Consider the following 19,897-nt stretch of genomic DNA (forward strand, 5'->3'; position numbering starts at 1 on the left):
TCTCAGAAGTTATCCAAAAAAGGATGAGATTTTGGCTGTTGAGCAAGGAATGATCAAGGCTTTTAGCATGTGGAAGGCTTTGGACGTGCAAGAAGGCCCTTGCAATAAGGAATCACCCAAGTCATTTAGTGACCCAGAGGGACACGTATGTCTCTTTCTGTCTTGCGGACTACACTTGATTAGAAAATCTGTTGTAGGCTTGTACATAGCTTGCAAACCAGCAGCCCTATTACCACTCACCTGATGCTCCATAACGGTGGTTGTTACTGACTGAAGTTCAGGCTTAATGAATTTGTGATGAGTGTGCTGGGCAGAGATGGCTCCGTCAGCAGGTTCATGCAGTGAATCTGCACATGCAAGAGCAGAATGTAGCAGGCCAGTTGACATTGGAAAACATCTGGTGGTGGAGTGGGGCTTCAGAGACCATCCTTAGGTAATCACGTATGTGAGCTGTTAGAGGCATTGCAGCATGCATGTTACAACTCATTAGGCACTAGCTCTTACAATGCTTCCTGCAAAAACTCCTGCAGTACCCTAATGACTACTGGGAGTAGTCTGACACCGCAAAACATCTGGACCACAAGAAAGGCAGAGAGCATCAATGGTGTCACCCCAAGAGTACACTGACCATTGCACCTGTATTCTGAGAATCATTCACCAGCAGTGCAAACTTTCCCAGTTGGAAAAAAAACACTGGCTCTTGGAAGAGATGAAGGATGCCTGTTAAGCAGCTATTGCTGCTAATGCTAAACGTGTTCATTCCCAGGAGAACTTTTTCAACATCTTGAATGGCAAATGAGTGGTAAGAAAGGCTTTTGCCAAAACATTTGGACTTTGAACATTTTTAAGGATTAATTTTTCTCAGCGCTGTCTTCTTTTAGTGTTGTTTCTTTAGCTTCTAAACCAGTAGCATTGAATCTCACTGTGGCCTTTCATGGAGGACAGAAGAACTCAAAAGGAAATAAACATATCCCAAGATCTTAGCCCTGTGCTATATATGGACATGATCATTAAGGTTTGTTCCATAGTCCACATTTTCAGTCTTCAACACATGAGAAGACATGTTCTGACATATTCTTCCACTGTAATTGCTTCACGAGTTCCAGGAAGAGCATTAGCAGTTCCAGGAAGAGCATTAGCATCTTCAGAGCTTATATAGTAATACATTACAAGTAACAAATTCCCTTTGTAAAATTGTAATGATAACCCACATCATATCAAATGTCACACTACCTGTATTATGGGTACAGGCCAAGTAAGACTCTCTAGAAAGTTTTGCCTTTATATGTGCTTGCTTTGTGATCTTTATCTGTCCCTGAATTTAAATATGGAAAAGTGCCATTCACTGCATAAATAAGCTTCACTAGCTGTTTGCCATTTCCAAATGGTTTGCTTATCTATGGTGACGTGTCCATATCTGGTTCAGATTTGAGGACCATATGGCTTTTTCTTAGGTGACTGACCAGCAATGGCCTTCCCACCCAACCCCTGTACCGCATCAGTTAATGTGGACCTGTGTCTCATGGTAGCAGCAAGAACTAGGTTCTAGGAGGAAGGTGGCTTAAGTCTGCATATGCTATCTTCCCTCCAGGGTCTGCATGGTTTCCAGTTCTTGTGCCTGGGCTTTTTGTGACATCCAGCTGTGATGGGCACGAATACAGACCTTGACTGACAAAGCCACATCGGCAATAACTGTGGAACCAATTGCACTTGCAAAGATGCATCAGTTTCACCACGCCAGCAATATACTGTAGTACAGGCTACTCTTGGAGCACTTAGTAAAGATGATCAGGCTTCTCATGGAGATTAAATGCTCTGAAATTGTAGTACATCATAAAACATGGCCAAAAGCTATAAACTGAATATTCTTTCTTCATGGGCCTTACTCCCAGGGGAAGTTCAGTAAGACCTAGATGAAAAAAAACAGCAGAGAACTATTTCATGCAGAGACACCTACCAGGCATCCCACAGAGGGTCTTTTTTGAGTGGCAAAGGGGATCTAGTCCATTGTTCCTTAGAGACCTCAAATGTATTCTTAGCTTTGTTTTGTGGTAAAACAAAGCTTTTACTATAAACCCAAGGATATGTTATTTTTTTCTTAAGCTTTGGAAAAGTTTCAGCCAACCTTTTCTGAAGTTTTGTCATTTTAAGGTAATGAAGTTTCTACAGATTTTAAAAAACATGAGGCCCTGGGTTGAACAGGGAGATCTTAATGCTGTTTTCATTTCAGAAAAGAATATAATCTAGTTCATCCCTTATTTGACATAATAGAAAACATAGCAGATTGTGACTGAAAGAGAAACAAGAATTCTTGCCCTGTGGGTTATGGATCTTACTGTCCTCTTAAAAAAAAAAAAAAAGTATTTATGACAATACGTTACAATCTCAGACAAGACCTTGTGCTGACAAGCAGATACCTTCTTCTGCTTCCTTCACTTTAGCAGAAACGTAATCCGCTTCATATACTCTAGCCAAACTCATGTTCTTGATCATATACAGTTCACAGCAATTTTTCCAAAAAGAATAAGAAAAGGATTTTCTGTGAGCTGAATGAACTCTGCCTCTTCTCCTCCTCCTCTTTCTCTTGTGTGAGATTATGAGGGACAATGTCTTGCTTTGTGCATATGTGAAATTTAATACTGTGGTATTATAAGAATCCAATCAGTAATAAACAGATTAATAATAAAGCTGATGTCAAAACCAGATGGGATCAGCTGACAATTTGTTTAGCTAACAAGGGCACAAAGGACCAAGTCCAATGTCTAGTGGATGGCAGCTGTGAACTTATATGCAGCCCAATGAACTTGACCTTAGCCAGCGAACCCATTAGCTTTGCCTTAACTGTAACCAAGATGCACAAGACCAGATCTAGTGCACAGATGACTAGAAGAGCACTCTGTGACAGATGAGTGCAAGAAAAGTGCTTTGCCAGAATCTGTTCTTCCTTTGTTTGTGGTGCAACTTGTTTTATTACCAAAGCAGGAACTTGTAAGACATTCCTTTGCTATTCCACTGCTATGGTGAGGACATCTCATCCCAGTTTCTTACAAGTTCAGGGCCTGGAGGTAAAAGTGCCGCAAAACATCAGAATGTGCCATCTGGCTTTGGAAACTGGGAAACAGAGAGCTTATAAATACGCAGGGGCCTCCATGTGTTCCTGGGACCACATAGCAAGAAGACAGAGAAACTCAAACTTATATGTCTCCCCTCCTCCCTTTGCATATGCTTCAGTCAGGATGTTTGTACAAGAAGAAAGTCAGTTGAACAATAAAACCCGTATGTCAGATGTTGAAGGGAAGTCTGAAGTTGAACATGCCGAAAGAAAAGATTGAGACCAGTTCATCCTTATGATAAGATTACCCACAAATATGCACATCACAACATCCTTGTTAGGGGACCAAACTGACAATAGGACCAGTGTGGCACTTCATATGTAGAACTATTCACCCAAGAGTTGCAAAGCACTTTACAACAAAGACTAAATATATCTTTATGTGAGGTGGGAAGGGCTGTAAAGAGATAGTTTTGCTTATTTTGAGTATGAAAAACACATTATTCCATTCCAACAGAGAAGGCTCTAATTCACCTGGAAATAGTGCTTTTAATGAATTTTAATGGAATTATACCCGGTCAGACTCCAAGGCCAGTGGACTTGCATGTCTTCACACTTAAAAAGAGAGTTCCTGTGACCCTCTGTAGTTACATTTTGATACTAAAGAAGATATAAAAAAATGGATACAGGAGTCCCCACTTTATTAAGCATTTCATTTTTTATTTCAAAGCGGAACACCTTTCAAAGGTGTTTCAAAAGCAAAGCTGAGAGGTCCTCTTGGGTAAGGGATAAACCGATAGCCCCAGGGAGGTGTTTTTGAAGACTGAGTTGAAACCCAGAGCCAGAGGGAGCTTTATCTGAAGATGGAGCTACTCCATGACCAACTCCAGACCTTCACAAAGATGTGACTGTGAAGAATTGGGCAAAAAAGCTCATAAGAGTTAAAAGCTCTGCTGTGGGTTCTTGAAATTTTCCTGCTGTTACTATGGTCAGAAATGCTGCAAGAGCAACTTTTCTTAACATTCTTTGTTCAGGGCTACATTTATTCACCCCTCAAATAATGGAGTGGGAAGGAAAGTGTTGTGGACCAAGTCTGGTGAGGCAAAAGTTGAAATGAGATCTAGGCACTGGGAGGTTTTACATCAGAATACTTGATTTTCATCAATTTTTTATCAGATTCATTAGTTTTGGGTGGACAAATGTTGGCCTCTCATCTGTCTGTGTGGGAAAAGTCCTTGCTTGCAAGGTTTCTTTTAACATGTAACCCAAAAGTAATTAAGTTCGTAATTAACTGAACTTTGAACAAAGTTCTGGCAATGACAGTCCCTGGCAAAGAGAGTTGGCAGTCCTAACTGGACTGGGGGTGTCAGGCACTTCCAGAAAACAGCATCAAGCACCTCTCAAAGTTCATGACCACTGCTCCTGCTCCTTCTGCCCTCCCCACCATCAACCAGCCCCTTTTCATCTTTCATTGCTGTAGGCAGCTCAAAGAGATGTTAATGTCCCAGAACTGATCCTGGAGCCAAGTTTCTCTATTAAAACCATCTCCAGGCAACAATCAGGTTTGCCACATGCCTGTTGTCCTCATCATTCTCAGGCAGTCACAGCATATCAAGGATCGGGGCTGGTTTTATTCCACGCCTTTTGCTCCCGCTGCTGCTGTCCCCAAGTTCAGGAAGGGCTGTAAACAATGAAGGGAAGATGAAGGGGTGGGGGGTGCATCTTTTTTATCTCATCTGGCAGTTAGTCCCTTGCCAAATGTACCAAGCCAAATGAGGGGAAGAGGCTGATGAGACAGACATGTGGTGTCTTCAAATTCTGCGGCTTCCCTGCTGCATTTATTTATCTTCTGTATTTCTATAGCAAGCTTGAGTGAGTGACTATGTCCCTGGATGAGGAGTTAGCAGCATGGGCTGTTACACTCCCAGCCTTGGCACTAACTGCCAGAGGGTTTTGGCTCCCGCGCTACCCTTTGCCTGTGTTTTCATAGTCTCTTTAAATTGGCATAAGCTGACTTCACTGCCAGAAGTGGCAGTCTTGACACAAGTTTCCATGGTGCTGCCACTGGGGGATCTTACTCCAACACAACCCAGCAAAAAAGCATACATATTTTACCCTGAGATCAGGCCTGTAAATGGCTGTGTAAGCCGGCTCACAGTGACTGTGCTACCAGGGCACCTCTTGGTCTTACCACGCTAGAGTCTGAACACTTTGGGCTAGGGAGTGTCTCACTAACTGTGTATATAGCCCCTGACACGATGAAGCACTGATTTCTACACGTCCTTGGACCCTGTACAGCATCACTCACCCTTCAGTGGTAAGGTGCACCTTGATAATAACATACATCAACACTAAAGGTAAAGCAAGGACCATAAGATCTTAAGTGCTTTGTAACATGTTCACTTGGACTCTATGTGGAGCTGGCACTGCAGAGGTGAGGTCTGAGGTCACTAGGGATGAGGAGGAGTAAGGGAAAACACGGCTTTGCTGTGAGAGGGCTGATGAGCTTTGTTATAAATTGTGGTCCCCAATTTGTGTTTGGCTGTTCATGAGTGGACAGTGGTGGAGAGCCAAAAGTGTTCCCATCTGATAGCTGGCACAGGAGCTCTTCATGGGAGACTCCTGAGGAAAGAGCTCAGAGACACTGCTGGATCTCCCTGTTAGTCCAGTACAGTCCTGTAAGATGCACCTTATCATGATACAGAAATGCTCTGTGCCCCCAGATCTGCTTTTCTAAGGAAGAGATGGTATATACAGGCAGCATCCTGCTTATGATCTTATTTCTGAGGGTTTTTTTTTGTCATCTAGCACCCCCTAGGATTTGCTTTTGGGGGTCAGTTCCTTGGCTTACACAAGCTGGTGTTGTATCTTTGACTGCACTGAAGCTGTTCTGCCTGTGACCTGTGTAACACAAGCTGGTGGTCTCAGATGGTCTCCCTCACCACTGGTCCTCTCCAGCCCTTTTGCCACCACCCTTAACATGGAGAACAAGTATTCTACCACCCATGAAGATGCTCCCATGTTGTTCTGTTCCCCTCCATGCTCACGCATTTTTGCAGACAAGGTGAATGTCACAGGAAAGCGTGGGCTGGAAATCTCATCGTTGAAGCTGCCGGTGCCAGATTTGTCCTGGCAAAGAAGAGGGGGGCTTTGTGAACATTTTCACAGTCCTTGGGCTTTGTGAACATTTTCACAGTCCTTGAGCAGCAAAGGACATCTCACCACCACACCTCCCAAGCTTGAATGTGCCTCTTCCTCTGGGTGCACAGGCAGGAAGCAGTAGTCTACAAGTAGGAGCAGATTTGGGCAAAGACTTGGCTCTCCTGCGTTGTCTGTGTGGCTGCTCTCAGCAGGACTACTTCCACTCCAAATGTGTTATTACAGTGAACAAATGGGAGATGGGTGGGGTTGCAGGGGCTGTATGGACAATAAGAGGAAATGCCGCTGCTCTGCATATGCTCTGGAGAGGGAGGGTGTCTGTGTGTCGGGCAAGAGGGGATGTTGTGTGAGACAGGGTACAGAGGGGGAGGCATCTGCATGAAATCCAGAGAAGAAAGTATTTGAGAAAGAGTGGGTGCGTGGGTGGTGGCAAGGGAGTGGGAACAGGACGAAAGAGGCTGTGTATGGCTCTAAAAAGAGAGGCTGCTTGAAAAGGACTAGGAACAGAGGGTGTGTGCGAGAGGATTGCAAAGAGGAGATGTGAGGCAGGATGTCTGTGGGTGGCACAGAGATGGATGCAGCGCCTGCATCATTCTGCCAAAAAGAACACCCCATCCCAGATGCTCTGACTGCCTTTTCTAATCCCGTTATTTTATGGACTACACCGTTATTTTACCCTGTTAACACTCGATATGCAGTGTCCACTTCTGAAGCAGAAAAATTGTGGTGTTGCAGCCTGGGGAAGGGGCTGAGGTTCAGCAAGAGCTGTACATCTCTTCAAACAAATAAACACTGCATCTTTTCAAAGCTCCCTTGAGTGAACAGAGAGACTTCAGAGTCCCTGTAGTGCTGTTGGTTTGAGGATCATCATGAAACAACCTCTCCAGAAATGTTTCTCGTGATTTTTGAGTCAATGAGCCATCTTCTTCTTATCAAATATATTCACATGCATCAGTGTTACGAGAGGGAAACCAAAAGCTTCCTCCTTCATTGTAGTAGCTTTCCAACCATGCTTTTCCATACGACCTTGACATGCTGTAGTTCAAGGCTTTGTTTCTTCTGGTTCAAAAAAAAAAAAAAAAAAAAAAGGGGGGCTCAGTTTGGAGAGACTGCCCTGGCCCACATGGGCAGGATGCAGCTGACTCCCAACACCCTGGGGTGCTAACATGTGATGTTTAAGATTGGAACCATCTCTAAGACAGGTTCCTGAACAACAGTTGGCATTTTCCAACTTGATTGGTAAATAAAATTAATTCATTTGAAGCCACAGTCAAGTTTGTTCATAAACATTCTGCAGAGACCGAAAACATAGAAATAGTGACCTGGTAGGAGGCTGTACTCAAAATTCCAGAAGATCATGGTAATCTGATATTTACAATGACTTCATGAGTTTGCAGTCCTCCTGAAAACTCAGACTACAGAAACACACACTTTGTCTTAGCCCCTGCATGTGATCTCCATGCCTAGCTGTTATGGCTCTGGTTTGCGAAAGTTTTCTGTTTGTTCCCTTGGTGGACTGTAATTGCCCTGGATCAGCTTCAAATGGGAGGGAAAATATTACAAAAAACACAAAAGGAGTTTTCAAAGGTCCTGAACATTATGCCTAGGTGGTGATCTCATGGCTGCAGTGACCTCAGAGGTGTGTTTGGCTTGGTTCAAATTCTGAACTGCCTCTTGCCAAAGATATTTTAAGTGGTTCAAAAACATCTGTAAACACACTCAACCAAAACCACATGCTGCATACAGTCACAAACACACGCCATGTGTCTCACATAAGCTCACATATGCTCCTCGTCGAAAATATGGGGTCTGCAGTCATTGTCAACCTGTGGTTGCTATTTATCATACAGCTCAGGTGCCCCAACAGACAGCTGATACGTGAATGACCTCAGGGTGTACAAGCTCATCAGCTTGTAACCCGTGCTGTGCAGTACAGCTGTCTCCTGTGTAGTTCATGGTCCTGGATCCCAGGTGGGGGACTATTCTCAGGTTTTATTTCTCTTATTTCAGGTTCAAATCAGTCCTGGATAGGCCATCTGAACTTTGCTGTGCTCCCACAATTAATCCACTTACAAGAAGGAAGGTGTTCCTGGGGGTCCAGTTTTCCAGGTTGACCATAGATTCTGAGGTCCACAGGCCCTGCCCACCTCGTCTGCTCCCACCTATCCTCAGACAATATAGGGAAGAGAAATACAGGCTGAATGCTACATGTCTGTACTTACAGGTGGTTTTTGTTAGTTGAGCAGAAGGCAAACTGAACCTGAAATTAAAATCCTAGGCTTCTTCAAACAAAATGGTGCTCCAGCAGCCAGTCTTAGTATTTAGTATTCATGCTGCACTCAGGATTGCTGACTCCATTCACTGTTTTGTCCCCGTTGTGCCAGGCATGGCAGACACAGGGACTAGTAGCAGCCATGTTCACATGTTTCCAGGGTCACATTGACATACATCTAAGCATGAACATGAACCGAAATGCTTGCTTTGTGCATCCCCAGATTGTGAGGAATGCAGAAATCCAGATCTGTATTCCCCATCTGACTTCTGCATTTGTAGCTCAGCAAACTTATTTGAAATGGACACACAATTAAGAGCAAACAATCCTACAGAAGCCCAGACTGTCATCTAGTACCAATGGGAGAAACAGGACAAATGCTGAGGCTCAGAAAATGCAGTACTCAACAGAAGCTAAATCTCCGGATGAACACTGAGAGTTGATCCTGTAGATTCAGTGTGAAATAGTGGCACAGTGTCTCAGAACCATGGGGTAATTTAGGTTGTTAGGGACCTCTGGGGGTCACCTAGTCCAGTCTGCCCCTCAAAGTAGATGCAGCTAGATCAGGTCGCTGAGAGCCTTGTTCAGTCAAACTTTGAATATCTCCATGGATGGAGACTCCACAATCTCTCCTGGGTAACCTTGTCTGTGTTTGACTTCCCCTCACAATGAAAAAAAAATTTCTTTGTATCTAATCAGTGTTTCGTGTTTGGCAGCTGGATTCTGTTGCCTGGCATCCTACCACCCTGCATCTTGGAGAACAGACTGGCTGCCTTCTTTATACCCTCTCCTTATCATAATATTGAGGCAGTTCTGCCCTACAGGTGACAAAATATGGAACTGAAACTGCAGCAGTGTGAAAACAGAAAAGAGAGGATCTGGAAGGAAGGTAATCAGAGCCTCAGAAGAATCTTATCCTAGAAGCTGACAAAGAATGGAAGGAAAAGAATGGAAATCCCAGGGGGGTTTCTGAACATTGTGCTCCTCACAGCCATGACTGATGGTAGTTGCTCAGAACTGCTCCCAGCAATGACTGCAAGGAAAGCACAGGTTGATCCCATAGAGAGCCCTCAGTGCTGTGCCTGTCTGACATTCTTGGTGCTCAACACATGCAATAAATAATTTTCATAAGCTGCTGTGCATTCCTCTCCAAACACACACAGGACGTGCCGATCGCCTCTTCTTTTCCAAAGGCTAAATCATGTACACAGGACCAAGGCTGGAAGCTGGAAAGAGGGACAGCCCTGTCTGCGTGGGTAGAATGCTACCATGGCAAAAGCTCATACTCTCAAAAGCACATATTTTCCCATAAATGGCCAGACACTAGCAACCAGTCACCATGCACTGATACGGGCATAAGGAGGAGTTCTAATGTCCATTAATGATGAGGGACCGGCTCTGTGACACATTTGGACCACAGGATAGATTCGCAGGTGGCTTCGCAGACGCTGAAAGGCACGCAGATGGTGACCGGGCACTGCAGCTCACACACAGGGCTTGAAACTGCCACACACCGTGCATCCCTCAAAGGACATGGGGTAACCAAACCAGAGCCACCACTGCTGCCATCACTGTCCCCACTGCGCGCCGGCCATGCTCACTGAACCTACATGCGTGGAGGCAGGGCAAATGAATTTGGGTCTCACCAGCCTCTGTGGGAGCAGGAGCCCCTGGGCACCACCGTGCTTCTCCCCCGAGTGGGGAGCACAGAGCAGCCAGGACAGCTTGGCCCTGCAGGCTCTAGGTCTCTAGAGGATTCCAGAGCACAAGGTGCTGTGCTGGGAGCTGAGCGGCACCATGCCAGGTGGGGCAGGTCCTAGCATGCCAGGCCTGCCCACCATCCAGCGGGCCAGGAGGGCAGCCAGGCCCAGCCCAGAGCCCCGGCCAGGCATGCAAGCAGGGAAGAGGTGGGCTGCTGGGGGATGTCATGGCTGGTCAGTGCCTCAGAAGCCCTGGCAGTACGCTTTCACCCAGGGAGAAAGGCGGTAGGCTAGCCACCCTTGGCAGGCACAGACGGCAGCGGGCTCACTGAGGGGTGACAATGGCCTGGGAAAGTATTGAGGAGGAGGTCACAAGTGGTCAGTTTGGAGACCCTTTTTAGCACATGCAGAGTTGCAGTGGCTCCCTGAATGCCCGGAGCAAAGCAGCATGCAGCTCTGACTCCAGCCTCTCCCAGGCACTGGCAGCGTGACGGTACCCTCCAGCTCAACAAGCCACCTTGCAGCAGACAGAATGTACCAGCATACTCTAACCACCATAGCAACACCTTTCTAAACTGTATTAGAAAATGCATAGCTTTAATGACCTGTTTAAACTACTTTTCAAAAGCTCTGGTGCATAGTGTGTGCTGAGGAGGCTCCTGTAGCCTTCCAGCACTCAGCATATTGTCTCCCAAAGTTCAGCCACTGCCGAGGTGTAAGGTTGCACAACAGCATCCACTGCCATCCTAAATTTGCTTAGGACATTTCCATTGAGTATTTGACTATACATTTCCCATGCTTGGTCTCTTTTAAGAGAGGCTGGTTTCTTTTGAAACTGGGAACAAAATCCCAGTAGGTATTTTCAAGTTCAGGGAACGTTAAAAGAAACAAACTCGAACCCCCAGTGTGGAATCTTCCCCTATGTAAAAATATAGATGCTGTACTTTTTTTAACAGGCCTCCAGCAAGGAGAGATGAAACGCAGTGCTGAGGACCAGGTCTGAAAACAGGACTTAATCCAAGGCCACTAAATCTCTGGCTGTGACGTATGTTACATTACACTGAGATGGGAGGAGGGTGGGACCTGAAGTCCTGAAGAAATTATTACCAGTGCTTGAAAATTCCCCCCATGTGCTTTGGGGCATCTGTTAGAGACATGTAATGGACCCTAACAAAGCTTACTCTCTTCCGTCTTATGGACCAAGTCATTGCTGCTTCAGGGCTTCTGCTGGGATAGTTTGCATGAAGAAGACTTCAACATCAGCTTCACAAAGCAGAATCCTCAGAAGACCTGTCCTTTATTCAGGAATCAAAGAAAGTCACAGGTCTCCCAGCATCTAGGGAGCTCCTGAATTTCAGCTGCACTCAACAAGAAATGGCGTGTGAGAACACAGTGTCGGAGAGATGCTCATTTCAGTTGGGAATCAAGCCCTGAGTTTTCATCTTTTATTCTACCTGAGATAAAGCAGTGACAACGTAAACAGACATATTCCTGCCCTTTCAAACCAGCTTTGTGCCAAGCTGTTTCCAGACAGGCAATAACAAGAAGAGGGAGGAGAGCCTTCCTCATGCCACTGCTATTAAAGATCTAAAGACCTGTTCTCCAGTTCTTTCCCTCTCCAGTCTCTTCCACATCTCTGCAAAACTCTTTAGAAAATACAGCTTTTCTAATCTGACAGCTTTATCCCCTGAGTATGCAGGACCCTAAGTATGAAACAGAAGCAGAGCAAAACCTAACTAATTGCATTGCTTAAAATTATGGCCCAAATCTCAGTGGGTTTACTCATGTGATTAATGTTTCATTGAAACAGAGGAACGGGGAGCAACCGATGAGTTATCCCACTGGTTTCAGCGGGTTGTGGATTTTTGCATGGGTATTTCCAGCAGCTAAATGAAGGTTTAACCACACTGCAACTGACTAGTCTAGTGTGCATGGAAATGCAAAATCTGAGATTCCAAAAGCAACAACACCTTGGCCAAATAGCATGTGAGGTGTTTTCTAATCCTGTTTGCTTGATTAACGGCATGGCAAGACACACTGACTGTTTATATTGCAAACAAGGGCACAACTCCAAGTTAGAGGTGGTTTTAAAAGATCTTTATATTGTCAGATTGTGTTCACACTGGGAAGGGGTAGGGGTGGGGTACCTGTGGGAGAACATTACGTATGTTAGAAACACATTTTTCTCCTAGCCTAGCAGCAAAACTATGTGACACCCTACTTGAATGAATACTAGCCAAGCAGTGAAAAAGCCTGTTGCTAACTGGGCAAAAAGCCTTTTACAAAGCAGCAAGTCAGACATGAGAGGTGAGGCACATCAGGCTGAGGGCAGGAAAGAGCAATGGCTAGAAACTGCATGGGAAATGCATACCTGAAGTAGTTAAGAGGACTGTGGCAAGAAGGGCTGTTATAAAACTGACTTTTTGCCCTGAGGAAGGAAAGAAAAAGGAGTACCTGCCATTTGGAAACATATTCCTTTTAGTGGCCTTCGTGCTCTTCAGACATACCAAACCATTGTACAGACATCCTTATGGTATTTTCAGCCCAGAATGAAGCTACAGCAGACAAAGGAACCAGGAAAACAGGATGCCAGCAAGCCTTGGTAAAGGAAACATGATGTAAATCAGGGAGAGGAGTACACAATGCTTATAGGATGTATTCTTTCTATAGCAGGGGCCAGGTCAACCTTTGGCTTGAGAACAAGATCCAGCCTGGGCAATCACGTTAAATGACATTGTGTAGGGAGGATGTGATGGGCTAGCCTTCACACATCAAAGGCTATCATCAAAATTCACAGCAAAGGAACACAGATTTTTGTACAGATCTGATCCATACCCCGGCTAACCCAACTTCCTGCTCTCAGCCACAGCCTATGACTTAATGCTTGAAGGGAAGGAGGAACTTCCCTGGGTTTCAGCTCAGTGACAGTGTAGTGCTAGGTGTGGAAAAGTTTCTTAGCTGATTCCTACATTTGTTTAGCAAATAACTGATTAGGACCACTGGACATCAGTGCAGTAGAAATGTAGGTAACAGTGTCAGCAGAACAGCAAATCATGAGTCATGTAGTATTTCTGCAGCGCTGTAGTATGGAAAGCAAACCCGGGAGCACAGTGAACTTATTTGTTGATCCTGTGTGCTGGCACACTCTTTCAAATAGTTTCTCTGCACTATGAAATAACAACTCCAAAAATTAAAACAAAATATTCCTATCTGTTGAGAAATTTACTTCTGTTCAGCACTGGCCTGTCTCTGTTTGAGTTGCTCCTGTCAGACAGAGATCTCCTCACTGATGCTCAGGCAACAGGGTCAAGGAGATCTGACAGCAGCAGAGCAAAGTTTTCAAGCCATGTCCCATAAACAAGGGAAGTATTCCAAGACCTTCCCTGCCTGCACAGGAGGATGAGGACTGGACTGCACTATGTTTTGAAACAAATCCATAACCAGCAAAGGAAACAACTGCAGTGGAGCAGAATCCCTTGGCTGATTCTTTATTTTCTAATGTAGATGGGGCTAGAGGTGTGGAATTGGGTCCGGCGGAGGTGCCTCAGAAAATGCCTGATACTGTGTTGTTCGCATCTTTCCAAAGCACAATGATTGGGAATAACAGTTGTCAAGGAATTTATCCTGAATGCCCTTTTGAAAACAAATGCCAAACTGTTGGGGTTTTATTTCTTGGGGAGTGTTGAGTTCTTTTTTTTTTTTTTAAGGACTCTTTAAAAACTTACTCTGAGGGCTACAGTTGGAACAAGTTGGGTTTGATGTGTTTGCAGACAGGCTTCCCTGCTAGAAAAGGCTGTTTCAGTGGAGCACTGACATTCAGCGCCCCTTTGAAAGACACCAGGGACCTAAAGACCATTGATGCTGTCAGATTTCCAAGATTGAATTCCTCCCTATAATATCAAGGCTTGCAGCCAATTCGGCTGGCTTGGAGCAGTTGTATCTTTAAAAAATGCTTGATGTGTATTCACATTTCAAAAAGGGGAAAAGCCAACATTGCAGAGTGATTCAGAATGATAGGCATACAACGGAGTGGAGCAACAAAGTCATAAGCAAAGGCAATTCAAGCAGAAATGACCTTCCTAAATTCCATATCACTAATTCTGCTCCTTGGAGAGAGTGCTTCAGCATTTGTACCCTAGCATGATGCAACTATTTCCTTTCTCCATATCTGATCCTCTACATGGCTGCTGTGATATCATAAAACAAACTAGTCTGAGAAAACAGCAGGCTATTTCTGAGCCCTTTCTTAGGAAGATTTACCGCTCTTCAGAAAATGATCATTCATGGATGTTTTTTGGGCAGGGGGCAAAGGGGAGGGAAGAGGATCCTCTGTCTAAATTTGCTTGAAAATTTAGGAGAAATGTTCTTTTGGTTACTGACACATTTTGCTGATATCCTGAAACCCTATGCCCATGCAATGGAGATAAAGAAACATACCTGAATTCCATCAAGCTACTGGTGGGAGTGTAATAAGCTTAGAGATCTAAAGCATTTTTAATTAGTATAATGAGTGTTGTTAGACTCAGAATTCACAGGAACTTGCAACTGCAAAGGGAACTTTTTCTGCTTGATAGGTTAGGAAAGAGGTACTTTGGAAAGGAAAGCTCAAGAAATTTCATCTGGAGAGCTCCTTTGGAAAAGGCTGTCCCATTTTACTTATAGTATCATTCCTATAACAAGTCAGTGGGCAGAGAGCCATATCAGGACTGTGGGTCCATTTTCATGGAAAAATATGGAAGAAAAGTACTAATAAGCACTAGCACTGTGAGCAGTCTTAGGTTTCTCTAGCCCACTTGCACCTTTTTGCTTACAGGAAATGCCTCCTGAGTTATTTCCCAGGAGAAGGAGAGCGGATGGGGAAGGGGTGCATGGTTCATAATGCTCCATGAATGTGTGCTGGGGGGAGGCTGGCTGCTTTATTTTGTCTTTTTAAAGACAAACCACATACACTTGGGGTGGGGGGTGGGGGTGGGGGCTATAATTTCATTTTCCAAAGGTATCTCATGTATCTTATGTTCAGAAATATTTGTAAGGGTTCTTTAGAGACAGAGGAGATATCATTATCAAAAAATCACCACTTTTCAAATCTTATATGCATAGAGAAAACAAAGCTTATACCACAGTGTACCAGGTGGCAAATAAAGCATCCCTCATATTTCTTTATAGGTTTTAAAAATCACTTGACTTTCCAAGACAGTCTGTGCGACTGAGATGTGGTGCACTTTTGTTTTTTAAATGCTTCAGTTTATTTGACGCTTTAATTACTTGTTTGCAGGACTGAACCTATAATGTGAAAGACATAAAAATATCTTAGCATAGATTAGAGTACATTCTCCTCATGTAATGTATTCTTTTCAGCACCTCACCAGAGAGGATCTGATAGCACTTCTCAGAGTGACACAACTGTGAAAGTATCCACCCTTGGTATGTGTTTACCTTGAAATAGTCTCTCAAGCGGCTTCTTTCTCAACACAAATAGACTTCCCCACATAGACAAAAATACCTGCTGTGCAAGTAGAAATCTTTCTAAAGGAAAGTTCCTACAGAACAACAACAACAAAAAACATTTTTAAAAAGGGAGAGGAGGCAGGGAGGGAATACACTTGGCCTCTGTTGCTTCTCCTGCCTTCTCAGTGATAAACAGTCCCAGATTATTTCAGCCTGTGAGACAGCCACCCGGGCAGATCCCACTTTAAGCAGCGCCAGTAATGCAGGACAGCAAGGAGTTTGCGCTGTTTTCTGAGGGCTTTTACATACCTCTCTATTCTGTTTATGATGGCAAAACATTCCCACAACAGGAGCTTTAAAAACCTTGGAGTAAGAACACAGTGCCTGCTGGCTTTTGCTGCACAGTCACTCTTAACTTTCAATAGGACTCAAGTCCCTACTCAGGGGGCTCTTTCAAAAAATTTCAGCCCTGTACATTACAGCAACACTAACAAATAACTTCATGATAACATCTATTAGCACAATTGCATTAACTGGCTTCCTTGCAGAAAGCTCAAGGAAGAGGTCAAACAAATACAGTAAGGGTGGCAAGCCAGGTTTTCCCAAAATGGGATAGCGACTCTCCTCCTAGAGAGCGAGCGAGGATCAGGGAAAGATCACAACGTGCAGAGACAATGGCTGCAGTTAGATGGTCCCAAATACTCTGGCGCGTACTGCCCAGCTGGAACCAGGCTCTTCCTCCCAAAGGAGCAGACGGACTGCTAAACTGGACTAGATTTTGGGGGGTTTTCTACGGAACTGGATGTAAAGAATGACACAGACATAGGCATAAGCAAAGTGGGAAGCTCGTTGCTTTTAGGAGAAGTTGGAAACCTGTGTGGGCACATACATTGCTGATAGCTGGGGTAGGTAGGAAGTGGTGGGAATGTGACTTCACAAGTTGCTTTCATGCCCCCTTGCTCAGGTGCACTGACGTGCAGAACAGCCGCCCTCCGCAGCAAGAGCGGGACCGTCTGGGTCCTGCCAGCTCTTGGCCGCGTCCGCCCGGAGAAGCCGCCTTCCGGCAGGACCTCCGGGGCCGCGCGTCCCCGTGCAGAGCCCCTCAGCCTGCTCCTGGGCAATGCCGCCGCGGAAAGCGAGGCTCCGCGCCACCGAGGGCAGCGAGCAGAGACACCCAGTCCCCTCCCACCCCCGCTCCCGCGCCCCGGCCGCTTTGCTTTGCGCTCTCCCAGCATTTATCCCCCCCCTCCCCATGCGGCGCCTCCCGGGGGAGGCCCAGGCGGAAAGCGCCGGCTGAGCTGGCGGCCTGGGGCTGCCGCTGCCCCGCCGCACACTGGGCCGTGCCCCCCGCCCAGCAGGGGCGGGCTGGCGCCGACGGGGCACTCGGTCCGGCCCCCCCGCTCCCGACGGCGCCGGAGCAGAGCCACTGCCGCCCTGCGCCGGTAGGGGGCGCCGCCGCGCGGCCCCGCCCCTGACCCGCGCCCAGCCAATGGCCGGCGGGGCAGAGCCGCCCCGCTCGCAGCGGCCCGCCCCTCCCCTCCCGGCCGGCCGGGCCGCCGGCCCCGCGCCCAGCGCCGAGACCACTCGTCGGCCGCCGACAGCCATGCGCCGGGCCGCGCCCGGGCTGCGGGCATGACAGCGCGCCCGCGCCCCCAGCTGCGCCGCGGGCTCCGCGCGGAGCCAGGCAAGTACCGCGGCGGGGCCGCCCCGCTTCCTCCCGGGGCTGCGCTGCGGGGGGGCTCTGCCGCTGGGCCCCCGGGGGCTGCGTTCCGGGGAGGGGTGTCTCTCCGCCCCCTTCCTCCGGTGTGCCCGCGTGTCCCCCCCGCGGCCCGGCGGCTGGGTGCATGTGCCGGTGCCGCGCGGCTCAGGCGCTGGCGCGGCGGAGCGGGGGCTGTGCGGAGCCGGGGCCGCGGGGCAGGTGCTGGGGAGCATCGGCTGCAGCCCGGCGGCCGACGGAGGGGCCCGGTTTCCTCCCTGCGAAAGGGCAGTGGGCTGGGGGCGTCGCGGTGTCGGGCCAGGTCGGGGGGAGTGACCCGGGGGGGGGGGGGCGTGCCGCAGGGGGCCCGGGGGCTGCCCAGCCTCGAGCGCGACCCCTCGGTCGCTTTCCCAGAGGGGCGGCAGCATCGCGGCGCTTTCGCATCCCGCTGCAGTGCTAGGAAACCTGCCAAATGCATGTCACTGCATTCGTGTCGGGACACGGCGACAGGCAAAGCAGTCCTCAGCTCCTCTCCTACCGCCTCGTGGTTTTAGATGGCCAGGAGAGGCTGCAGTCTCTGGAGGAGGTGAAGCATGTGGCAGGGCAGGGAGCGCGCTGCTGGGGAAGGGATGCTCAGTCTGCCGAATGGCAGCTGCCCTGGGTAATTTTTTTAAATTCAACAGAACAAACAATAGAATATCGTATTAGCATGGGGTTAGCCTGAAAGAATGGAAAATAAAGAGGGAAAGCTGTAAGCATTATTCAAAACACTAGTTTGAAATTCTCAGACAAATCATCCAAAACAAACAGTAGCTGAGCAGAGCTATTTTCTTTGCAGGGAGTTTCCACTGGAATAAATAGCAAGTCCTGTTAAAAAAAAATATATAAAAAAAATCTGCGACTAGTTGTAAATACTTATAGTGCTTGCCAGGGCTGGAGGATGCCCACAACCAGAGACATCCTTCTGATCCAGATTGGTGTTGTATTGCAGCTTTTGCTGCCAGTTATTTAGAGATGCTTGCCGTTTTTACCTATGGGCCCTACCTAAGAAAGAGGTGTCTGGTTTTCCCTTTACCTTCCCATCTTCTGCATTTAGAACATTCCCTAACATTCTTTTTCCTAACCAGACCTCTGTCTGCTGATGCCTTTATGCAACATAGACACAGCGTTGCTGTGATGTGCCAACTCTATGGTACCTGCAGAGATGGAAAATGAGAGCCTTTAACAGTATGTTTGTTGCCTCAATGTTACAGCCGGTCGCGGGCTTGCGCAGGAGCTGCACAGCTTCTGCAGGAGCATGGAGCTCCTACATGGAGTGTATTCCTTGGGATGCACAGAGGCACCAGGCACTGCACCTTAGCCTTCCCAGTGATTTCATCAAGGACCTGGTCATTAGTTTGTCCAGCATGACTTTAAGCTAATTAAGCCACTGGTAGTTGATAGCATATGTATACATGGCAGCGTTCCTCATCATGGGACAGCTGCCCGGTGACTTGCTGAGACCTGGCACAGCTCATGCCCAGCTGCAGGGAAGTTCCTGGGTACATTTCCTGGGCCCCTGGGCTGGTGCTCTCCAGGGCACACGTAAAGAGAAGTAAAGCATTTAGTTTGTGAGCCAGAGAGAAAGTGGTCAGGTGGACGTTTTGATACGCATGGGCCTTTTAAACCTTCTCCCAGAGGTCTGCAACTAAATAGTTTTCTCAAAAATCTCACTGCCTCTAGCTTGGTTGGGAAGCCTATTTATTTAACGCCCTCTAGTGATGTTTTAAAAATTAACGTAGATTCCAAAGAAAGCAAATATTGAAGTTTGTTGGCTTAAAAAGATTTAAATTTTCTGAGAGTCAGCTGCTTCAGGGAATCCCTGCCAAACACAATACCACACTTTGGATGGGTGCATAACCTGATTTTGGATAGGTGTCTCTAGCCATGCGGCCATAATGATGGTCTCTGCCTCCCCTGCAGACCCTCAGAGCTGCTCGGTGAAGGTCCTTCTGTCAACAGCACTGGACACAGTTCCTTTCTCTTGACCTGTCTTTAAGTGCTGCTGCACTTTAGGTTTTGGCTGAATGCACATGTAGATCGCTTAATGTGGCTCTGGTCTAGGTGAGATTGGCATTCGCAGAAGAGACCGTTTATGCTTCTTGGTGCTTCACCTTTGTTCGTTGTAACTCAGCTAGGCTGGCCCCAAAAGTGGGAAGTGTGTGCCCTTGTCTTTGCAGAGGAGCTAGCTCTGGGTGCTGGAACTCTTCTAGATTGTAACCAGGGGATGTGAATCGAGCATCAGCATAGTTGGACTGGTTTTACTTCATAGGTATGGGAGATGTCAAGGAGTGTACCATTGATACCATTTCTCTTAATTAGCCTGAAGGTGTAGTGGATGTTTGTTCTTCCTGACTAGCCATGGGGGATCTCAGATCCTCTCCTGCTTGTGATATGGAAGATCCTGATTTGTGGCTCTGATGCAGGGATCCTTCTTGTGGATCCTTCCCTCGTCCCCCATGTGCAGCGTTTCACCAGCACACCATATTCCACCTTCCTGCCTGCCATAGGTTCACCACCTGCTGCTGTTC

At 46.9% G+C, this 19,897-nt stretch overlaps 1 protein-coding gene across 2 annotated transcripts in view; it reads left to right on the top strand.

The window, feature by feature from the left end:
- The first annotated feature begins 17,173 nt into the window (after window positions 1–17,173).
- Window positions 17,174–19,897, top strand: part of LOC119157402 (rho GTPase-activating protein 20-like) — a 39,665-nt gene continuing 36,941 nt past the window's right edge. For both annotated transcript variants that reach the window (XM_037408308.1, XM_037408310.1), the window contains exon 1: window positions 17,174–17,315. The gene's annotated coding sequence lies outside the window, so the exon portion shown is untranslated. The remainder of the gene's footprint in view (window positions 17,316–19,897) is intronic.

This window comes from Falco rusticolus, chromosome 14 (assembly GCF_015220075.1).
Source record: "Falco rusticolus isolate bFalRus1 chromosome 14, bFalRus1.pri, whole genome shotgun sequence".
NCBI lineage: Eukaryota > Metazoa > Chordata > Aves > Falconiformes > Falconidae > Falco > Falco rusticolus.